General features: G+C 39.3%; 1 pseudogene; it reads left to right on the top strand.

The window, feature by feature from the left end:
* Positions 1-10,788, top strand: part of LOC102831334 — a 14,832-nt pseudogene extending 4,044 nt beyond the window's left edge.
* The last annotated feature ends 340 nt before the right edge of the window (positions 10,789-11,128 follow it).

Here is an 11,128-nt window from a genome sequence, read left to right as displayed (position 1 = left end):
TGTAATGAAACAAGTTATATAAATTGTTGAATGTGAAACTGATGATGTGCCCTGTAAACTTTCACTCAATCCACAAAAAAACCTTAAATTAAAACAAAACAAAAGAGTTGGCAAAGAAGCCATAGAAGAGAACTACATAGCATTTAGTATGTTACTAAGCCTCTCATTGGAGTCCTGGTGTGGTGCTGTGGACTAATGTGTCTGACTGCAAAGTCATTTGAACTGCAAGGTCGGTGGTTCAAACTCACTAGCTGCTCCTTGGAAACCCTCCTTGGTTGCTATGGGTCGGAATCGACTTGACAGCACTTAGCAACAACAAGCCTCTCATTATGTTAAATAAAATTTCTTCCAAGGTTTATAGAAAATCTAAGTTATTAGTTTGTGCATATGCAAGAAATAAAGCATGTCTAGATTTGATTTCAACTTAAGGGCTCACACCTAAATTATATGTCTAATGTCATCAATTTCATGGACCTTTAGTTTTTTTTTTTTTAACATTGTGGCAGAGTGTATTTTCAAAGGAAATGGGTAATACTGAACCAATTTAGAACATTTTATTTGAGTATTAAGTATTAGTATATTAATAATACCTTGTACAAAACTATTTTTTCACATTACAGCACTTTTACTTTTATGTAAAAAGTAATTACGACTATATAATTATCATAAAGACAAATTATTTGATGCCTTATATCTATTTTGTATCTTATATTTCAACTTGAATTAATCTCTGTTGAAAGTTATTTTATCATATAAAATACTCCTATCAAAGTAGACTTAATATAGATACCAGGCATTCAAAAGACGAATTATTTTCTGAGCTCAAAGGTATTAGTGTTATTGAGTGGAACAGTATAGGTATGTGCACTTTAAGTTGCATTCTGTACCATGCTCACTTTTAACATGTTAAAACTGTTTTTAGAAATGGTGAGTTTTGAATGGTTTAAGACCACTTCTCAGAAAAATCATGGTGTACAACACTCACAATCCAAAATTATTCATAGTAAGCCTTATATATTTACAAAGGGTCCATTTTATATAAAATCATTTTATAACATTGTTTCTACATATCTACTTTTCATTTGTTGCTAAATTTTTGTTTTAGAGCTCTCCAGATCAAGATTTAGAACTATATAGAATAATATAATTGTTATTATATTGAATCATATGGTTATTATTATATCGAATAATATAATTATTATTTTTGGAACAGTGTTTAGTAACTTGTGTTATGATACTCAAGACTGCATCCCAAAAAAACACCACTGTAGTATTTGGATTTTATGTTACATTTTCCTTAATTTTTTAAAACCAGGACACTTTGTTGATATTTATTGCTTTTCTAGTTGTTATAACTGAGAACTTTCTTTTAAAATATGTTTGCAGTTTATGTTTTACAGAGAGGATTTTAGTAGTATATGTGATAAAATAATTTTTGCATATGGATATTATAGGGGGTATATTTATGGAACCCATCTTGTGTATCTTGTTGATTTATATTATTGAAAAGTACAAGTTCTCAGCTCACACAGTTAATATTTATATCTAGAATGATTAAGAAAAATCTTTTATCTTACTTATTTTAGATTATAGAAGCAAGTGTTGCTTCTATTTATTTTCAATGTAGATGCCTTTTTTTCTTTGCATTTTAGATCCTATATGTAAGAAACAACTTTTTAAAGTAATTTGTACCTTGGTAATAGATTCAAGTTGGCTCTACTTTCTGAATAGATTTCTCTATCTAATCATAGCAAAATTTACTTCAAAACTCTAAGTCTTTGAAATGTTCAGCTCTAAGAAAATTTAATTATAAAATTATGGGACACTATTGAAAACTTAAAAGGAGAGTCAAAAGAACAATACATACTAATGTTTGGGTTTACACATGTATATGTAGTAATTCTGTACAATAACAAGAAATTGATTACAGTGTCTATTCTGTGTTAACAAATTAACATCTCTTATTAAAATTTTCCTTCTTTATTGCTTCCAAAACAATCTTCTATGGATTTGGCAGTCTATAGCTAAAAAATTAATTAAACAAACCGTATATTTCCACCATACTGGGGACCCAGTGACAAAGGGAAAACAGAAACACTCCAATAAAGCCTCCCTCTTGGCAATGGAAGTAGCCCTGTGGTATGCACTACCCTGCTCTATGAGACAGAAACAGGAACAGCCCTGGGCAGTGCAGGCAGTTCCTAGGGCAGCCAACCCAATTTTTCCTTTCCTACTTTTTGCCAGGACACTTCTGATCTAGGGGTTTCAATGACCACTTTAGAGAGGGGTCTAAGGAAAGAGTCCTCATCTTGAAGCTATTTAAATGGCTACTTTTCTGAACCTGAATTATAGGATCTAGGGTTTGAGCAATCACAGGTCTGACAAGCTCAGGGTTCTTGAAAAATTTAACTTCCTCCCAATCCTAGTGGGTAACTGTTCTATTTGATTTTCACAGACTCTGTTTAATTAGTAATTAACTCCAGAAATCTACTTGTGGTTATAGCCCTCGAACTGTACTCACCCTTGTGGTTTCTGACTCTTAGCAGTAAACACTACCCATTTGGCCTCGTGATTAAACTGAGGGATTCCTTCTGAACTTGAAATGGGAAGCAGAGCTAATTTGATCCCTGCTTCCAGTCTGCATCATAGTGCATGGTGAGAAAAGAATTTATAAGCTCTAACCACAAGCACACTCCTGTCTATCAGTTTGTCACAGTGTACTGGCTTGTGTATGACTTTGATGCTGGAAATCATGCTCCCGGTATTTTAAATACCAGAAGGACACCCATGATGGAAAGGTTTCAGTGGGGCTTCTACACTAAGACAGACTAGGAGAAAGGAGAGGTAGACCAGTTCTGAAAGGTTAGCCATTGAAAACCTTATGAGTAGCAGTGGAAACACTGTCGGATACGTTGCTGGAAGGTGAGACCCTCAGATTGGAAGGCACTCAAAATACTACTGAGGAAGAGCTGCCTCTTCAAAGTAGAGTTGTCCTTAGTGACATGAATGGAGCAAAGCTGTCTGGACCTTCATTTGCTAATGGGTTGCAACTCAAAATGAGAAGAAACAACTGCAAACATGCATTAATAATCAAAACATGGAAAATATAAGGTACAAATTTAGAAAACTGAAAGTCATCTAAAATGAAATGAAACACATAAAGGTCTGTATTCTAGGCATTACTGTTGTTGTCATTGTTAGGTTCTCTTAAGTCAGTTCCAACTTGTATCGACCCTGTGCACACAGAAAAAAATAGTGCTTGGTCCTGTGATTGTTGTTACCACTGTGTCAATGCATCTCCTTGGTGTGTATGGGGGGTCGTCCTCTTTTTCACGGACCCTCTATTTTACCAAGCATGATTTCCTTTTCCAAGGACTGGTCCTTCCTGATAACATGTCCGAAGTATGAGAGACAAAGTCTTGCCATCTTGGCTTCTAAGGGGTATGGCTACATTTCCTCCAAGACAGATTTGTTTGTTCTTCTGGCAGTCCAAGGAACTTTTAATATTCTCCTCCAACACCGTAATTCAAATTTATTGATTCTTCTACAGTCTTCCTTATTCAATAGTGAGTTAAATGGACTGCTTTGACCATTTGGAATCAGACAAGCATACAGTTTACTATGCCCAAAACAACAAGTTGAAGAGGAATAGTGTTGCATTAATTGCTAAAAAGAACATCTAAAGATTTATCTGGAATAAAAATGCTGTCTATAATAAGATGGTATCGATACATCTATAAAGAAGATCTGATGTGGCACTATAGGATAAGCACTGAACTGCTTACCACAAGGTCGGTAGTTCAAACTCTCCAACCAATCCTCAGGAATCTTATACATGGTCTCTATTAGTCAGAACCAACTCTATGGCACTTAGCAACAATAAGGAATACCAGTTAATATAACTATTATTCAAATTTATGCACCGACCACTAAAACAAATAATGATGAAATGATTGAAGAATTCTACTGACTTCTTCAGTCTAAAATTGATCAAACATGCAGCAAGATGCATTAATAATTTCTGGTGATTTGAATGGGAAAGTTGGAAACAAAGAGGAAGGATCAAAAGTTAGAAAATATGGCTTTGGTGATAGCTACAATGAAGATCGCATGACAGAATTTTGCAAAACCAATGACTTATTGATGACAAATTCCTTTTTCAGCAACATAAATGGTGATAATTCATATGGACCTCACCAGATGAAATACACAGGAATCAAATGGACTGCTTCTGTGGGAAAAGATGGTGGAGAAGCCTTGATATCAGCAGCCAAAACAAAACCCGGAATGTGGAACAGACCATCAATTACCCATATGCAAGTTCAGGTTAAAGCTGAAGAAAATTAAAACAACTCCATGAGAGCCAAATAGGTCCTTGAATATATCTCTCATAAATTTTGAGATCATCTAAAGAACAGATTTAGTGCATTGAACACAAATGACCAAAGAGCATATGAATTGTGGGATGACGTCAATTACATCATACATTAAAAAAAAGCAAAAGATCATTTAAAAGACAAGATAGAATGACCAAAATGGATGTCAGAGGACATTGAAATTTGATCTTGAAAAGCAAAAGCAACTGCAAGAAAACAGGAAAAGAAAGAGCTGAACAGAACAGTTCAAACAGCAGTTTGAGAAGACAAAGTAAAATATTACAATGAAATGTGCAAAGACCTGCAGTTGGAGAACCAAAAGGGAGGAAAACACTCAGCATTTCTCAAGATGAAAGAACTGAAGAAAATATTCAAACCTCAGATTACAATACTGAAGGATTCTGTGGGCAAAATGGAGTGCTGGTGTGGTGCTGTAGGATAAACACTGGACTGCTAACCACAAGGTTGGTGGTTCAAACCCACCAGTCACTCCCTGGAAACCCTATACAGGGTTACTATGAGTTGAAGTCAACTAAACAACACTTAACAACAACAACAGTGGCCAAAATATGGAACGACAGAGAATCAAAAGAAACTGGAAGGCATACACAAAGTCACTGTACCAAAAAGAATTGGTTGATGTTCAACTATTTCAAGAACATATGATCAAGAACTCATGACACTGAAGTAAGAAATCCAAGGTCTACTGAAGGCATTGGCACTAAACAAGGCTCTGGGAATTGACAGGATACATATTGATATGATGCAGCAGGCTAGAGGTGCTCACCCTATGCTAAGAAATTTGGAAGACAGCTACCTGGCCAACTGACTGGAAGAGAACCATATTTGTGCCCATTCCAAAGAAAGGTGACCCAACAGAATTTGGAAAGCACTGAACAATCATTAATATCACATGCAAATAAAAGTTTGCTGATGATAATGCAAAATGATTGCACCAGTACATCAATAGGGAGCTGCTAGAAATTCAAGTCAGATTCAGAAGAGAATGTGGAAAAAGGATTATCATTGTTACATAAGATAGATCTTGGCTGAAAGCAGAGAATACCAGAAAGATGTTTACTTGTGCTTTATTGACCATGCAAAAGCATTTGACTGTATGGATCATAGCAACCTATGTAAAACATTTCAAAGAATGGGAATTCCAGAACGCTTCCTTGTATTCATGAGGAATGTGTACACAGATCAAGAGGCAGTCAGTGGAACAGAACAAAAGGTTACTGAATTGTTCAAAATCAAAAAAGGTATGTGTCCGGGTTGTATCCTTTCACTATATTTACTCAATCTGTATGCTGTGCAACTGATCCAAGAAGCTGGATTATATGAAGAAGAATTTGGCATCAGAATTGGAGGAAGACACATTAACAATTTGTGATATGCAGACAACACAATCTTGCTTGCTGGAAGTGAAAAGAACTTAAAATACTGATGAATATCAAACTCTTAGTATGGATTGCACTTCAGTGTAAATAAAATGAAAATCCTTACAACTGGACCAATAAATGACTTATTATTAGTTATTTAATTGCTAAATGGAGAAAAGATTGAAGTTTGTTAAAGATTTTATTTTGTTTGGATCCATGATCAATGCTCACAGAAGCAGCTGTCAAGAAATGTAGGCACATAACTGCATTATACAAATCTGCTGCAAAAGACCTCTTTAAAGCGTTAAAAAGTAGAAATACCAGTGTGAGGAAGAAGGTGCACCTTGACCCAAGCCATGGTATTTTCAAGTGTCTCATATGCCTGTAAAAGTTGGACAATTATTAAGTAAGATCATAAAAGAATCAATGCATTTGACTCATGGTGTTGGCAAAGAATAGTGAAAGGGCCATGGGCTGCCAGAAGAACAAACAAATCTGTCTTGGAAGAACAGCCAGAGTGCTTCCCAGAAGCCAGGATGGCAAGACTTTGTCTCTTGTACTTTGGACATGCTATCAGGAACAATCAGTCCCTGGAGAAGGATATCATATTTGGTAAAGTGGAGGGTCAACAAAAAACAGGAGGCCCCTCAATGAGATGGACTGACTCAATGGTGGCAACAGTGGACTCAAACAACAATTGTGAGCATGTCAGTGTTTCATTATGTTGTGCATAGGGTTATTACCAATTGAAACCAACTCAACAGCACCTAACAACAACAACAGCAATCACAGGCCAATCCAGTGACAGATCCAGTTGTAGTTATGTCTAGATCTTGGGGTTCTAATGATACCATCAAAATTCTGTCTCTTCTTCCATCTCTCAGCTCTGCTTGGTGGTGGTTATGTGCCGTGAAGTTCGTTCTGACTCATAGTGACCCTGTACAGGGTTTCCGAGGCTGTAAATCTTTACGGAAGCAGAAAGCCTTATCTTTCTCCCGCGGAACAGCTGGTAGTTTTGAACTGCTGACCTTGAGGTTAACAGTCCAACTCATAATCACTACACTACCAGAACTCTGCTTGGCTTCATGTTAAGTGAGACTGTCTTAGTGATAAATAAAACAGTCGTCGAATTCACTCTTTCAATTGAGCACGTAGCATAGAGAATAGATTTCTCCCCACATCAGTTCCAAAGAATCCTGTAATTGACCCAACTTGAGTTATATGTGGTCAGGTGGATGGGGCACTTGGGCCAACTTGAGTCTGGTGTCCAACCCTGTAATGAGGATAGAAGGTGGGGGGCTGTGACCTATGGTTGACAGCTTTGTAGGAACTATATGTTGTAGGGTAGAATTTCATCAAAGGAAGGAGTACTAGGCAGACAAAGACAAGAAATGTGTGTCCTAGACAGGGAAGATTAAATGAAGGTCAATAGTAGCAGAAAGCCTGGGAGTCGCTCTGCATACGTTGATTGACAGTTATCATAAGGGACATCCAAGCTGACTATGAGTTTCTTGATAACAAAAGCCAAGAAGGAAACCTGGTTAGTGATGTAAGCCAGATGCTAACTGAGGTCTCAAGTCCCAGCGGAGGTCCCAAGTGCTTCTCAAGTTTTCTTCCACTTCCTTGGAGGCTTACTATCTCAGGTTCTTGATCCCACAGGGCTATGTCTGTTTCATACCACATGGCTTCCAGATGTGAAACTTAACCCTTTCTTGGACTTCTGTAGTAGATTCAACTCAACCATCAAACGAGAAGAGTATGAACAGAACATAAGATCCTAACCAGAGAAGCAACAACACCAGAGATGGAAGCAGAGGTGAGGGCATGGAGAGATAGAGCAGCTGAGGTCTCTAGACTCATGGAAAGAGAAAGGCTGTGTGCTGGTGGGCAGGAAGCTGGCTTGCAAAAAGGTACCCTTTGGTTGTTTAAATGATTATATATTCCTGCGTGTTTTTGTGTACATCAAAAAAAAAGGTGTGTTGAGGGGGAATACAGTCAAATATTATTAACGAATGGTGCATGGAGGGGATTGTAATCATTGCATTGAAACAAAATACAATTGTTTGAGTGCAAAACCGATGTTTTCCCATGTAAACTATCACTCAATTCACACTAAAAGCATTTTAAAAAGATTATGCTTATACAAAATGGGTAGTGAAGATTTTCACAGGGAGATGGAGTTCAGGACATGGAGAACGATCTTCAAACGGAATATTAACCAAAACCAAGTCAATTGCTGTTTAATTGATTCTAATTCACAGTGACTCTGTACCCTATATGTGTCAGAGTAGAAATGTGCTCCCTAGGATTTTCACAGCTGCAACCTTTGAGAAGCAAATGGTCAGTCCTTTCTTTTAAGATGCCTCTGGATGGATTTGGACGACCAGTCCTTTAGATACTAACTGAGCATCTAACCATTTGCACTGCCCAGAAAATCAGACTGCTCTTTGATCTTTCTGCCACCAAGGTGATCTCTACTGCCCTTTAGTTTACTTGCCCTCTTATAGGTCTCACTTCCTATTCTTTTCCTGGCCTCCCTAAATTTCCTTTCCTTTCTCTTACAGGCCAGGTACTGATGAGCGTTTTACATATGTTACCTCAAGTCAAGGAGTTCCCAAATGGTGCACAAAGGAATCCTGGTGGCACTGTGGGATAAACATTGGGCTGCTCACCTCAAGGTCAGTGGTTCAAACCCACCAGCCACTCTGTGGGAGAAAGATGAGGCTCTCTGCTGCTCTTAAGATTTACAGCCTCAGAAACCTGATACAATTAGAATGGACTCACTGAAAGTGGGTTTGGAATGCTAAACAAATGATTGGAGGGTCCAGTCCACCCAGAGATTCCTTGAAAGAAAGACTTGGTAATCTAGTTCCAAAAAAATCAGTCACTGAAAACCCTATGGAGTACAGTTCTACTCCACTTGTGGGGTCACCATGCATTGGAGTCAACTCCACAGCTGCTAACACCAATAACTTCCCTATATATCTAGAGGGTAGGTCAGATAATCACTACTCCCACTTTTCAGATAAAGAAATTGTGGCTTAGAAAAAAAGAAGTTATTTGTCTAAAGTTCAAATCAGGGAGGGCTGGAGATGTGTCATGACCACTGCCTCCAGACTCTACACTCTCAATCAGTTCTTACTCCTACCCGCAAAATGGAATGAAAATAATCTGATCCTATTTCATTGTCCAGCCAAATCCCCAAAGGACAATCCTTTCCTTTAAGAATTTCTAACACCCTTTGATCCTGAATCTGACACACTATAAAGCCTTCTGACCTGAACAAATAACCAAGATTCATTTTCCTTTCAGAGGAAACTCCCACTGCAAACTCAGATGCTGACCTTCAGTTTATAATCTCATGTGAGTATGAACAGCATGAATGAGTAATCAAAGCCTGATAACCTAGTGTACTCAGAGAGGGGCCAACTCTAAACTCAAAGACAACCCACATCCTCTTCCCCTCCTCTTGATACTGTCTCTGCTGCCCTTTGTCAGATAGTTGCATTCCTGACACAATCTTCCTTTTGTTGTAAATCTGTGCAACTTGATTTGGTGTTTACTCTCTGGCCAGATATAACCTCAACCTCCTTCCTGACTGACCTCTCCACATTGGCTGGGATCCCTTGGAGGCTCAGTGCAAGCTCCTCTTCTTGTCACTCGGTTCATTCCTGTGGACACTGGGGGTAAGTGTCCAGTGATGTGCCTGAGGTGAACCATAGTGAACATAGTTGTTACTTGATGACTGAGGTATAGGGAAGTCCTTTACTGGGCTGCGTGTATAACCACAGCTGTTCATTATGAACAACTTCTGGGCAATGGGTCCTTTCTCTCCTATCTTATGTTCTTTTGTTTCATCCCTAAGTATTAGTCACAGTGCCAAGTGTATAGGAAATACCTCATAAAAGCCAGGTGGATAGATAGTATTTCCCACAGAGGTTCTGCCTCACCTAAAGAGAAACCCACTGCTCGCGGGGAGAGGGGAGGTGAGGATAATGATGGAACTCTGGTGGAAGGGCTCAGTGAGCCCTGAAATGTGTGATGAGGAACCAAAGAAGAACAAGAGGGGTCTTTCCTCCATGAGGCCCCAGAGCTTCTGCTTTCTTCCTTGCTTCCTGGTGTTTTTTAAATTTCCTTCCACACCCCAGGGGGCACATGCCTCTGAGTGGCCTCCCTCCCTCCTGTCCCACAAACACCTCTGAGATGTCCCAGTCTACACATAAGTTCTCCCTCCCTCACAGACAAGGCACCCTGGGACCCATGGCAGCAGAGGCACTTGCTCCACAGAAGGAAAATCTTGAGACAGGGTTCTAAGAAATGACGGCTGATTCTTGGCTTCATTGTGTGCCTGGTCCTGATGTGGCGCTATAGGATAAGCACTTGAGCGCAAGGTGGGTTTGAACCGTAAGGTCAGCAGTTCAAACTCACCAACCACTCCTCAGAAATCTTACATAGGGTCGCTATGAGTCAAAACCAACTAAAGGGCACTTTATGTTGCCTACAATCTGACGTTCTGATAGAGTGCCACTCCTCCTCCGCTACTGTGGTGTGTGGAAGACATGTAAAGTAAGATGTTCATTTACAAGTCCCTGGGTGGCACATTTTGTGAGTGGGCACTGGCTGGGAAGTGATCGGCTTCCATTAAGATTGTTGTTGTTCAGTGCCATCAAGTTGGTTCTAATTCATTGCAACCCTGTATAGGGTTTCCAAGGCTTTAAATCTTCACCAGAGCAGAAAGCCCCATCTTTCTCCCATGGAGTAGAGGTGGGCTCAAACCTCAGACCTTTTGGTTCACAGTCCAGTGCTTGTTGTGTGGAGTCACAGCCAGGAAAACCCTATGAAGCTACTATGTGTCTACTCTGTCACTTGGGGTCACCATGAGTTGGATTCAATGGCATCTAGTTTGTTTTTGTTTTTTGACACAGGATGTGACTGTTTACAATGCCTATTACCACACAGTTTATTTCATTGCCCATGGCTTCCCTCAGAAAAATGGATGCCGACATTTTAAAGAAGAAAAGCAGGCCTAGAGAGGCCAAAGGCTTATCATATACCACATAAACAGAGCTGCCTTTGTGCTCCAGATTCAATGCCCTTTCCACACAGACTGAACTATGTTGGGCCAGGAAGTACCCACTTTCAACACTCTCTTAGCACCCAGGGTTTTCCAATGGTGCCTCTCTCCTTCCCTCCTAGACAGAGTGACACAAGATTGCCACCCACTGACACAGACTAACTGAATTTGAGTTTGTTGTTATGTGCTGTTGAGTCGGTTCCCACTCAAAGTGACCCTGTATGGGGTTTCCAAGATCGACCGATGGGTTTCAACTGTTGCCTTGTAGTTACAAGTCCAGTGCTTACACCAGGGCT

The sequence above is a fragment of the Chrysochloris asiatica genome, unplaced genomic scaffold, assembly GCF_000296735.1.
Source record: "Chrysochloris asiatica unplaced genomic scaffold, ChrAsi1.0 scaffold00341, whole genome shotgun sequence".
NCBI lineage: Eukaryota > Metazoa > Chordata > Mammalia > Afrosoricida > Chrysochloridae > Chrysochloris > Chrysochloris asiatica.
The sequence above is the reverse complement of the archived record's forward strand: the minus strand, read 5'-3'. Positions and strand labels throughout refer to the sequence as shown.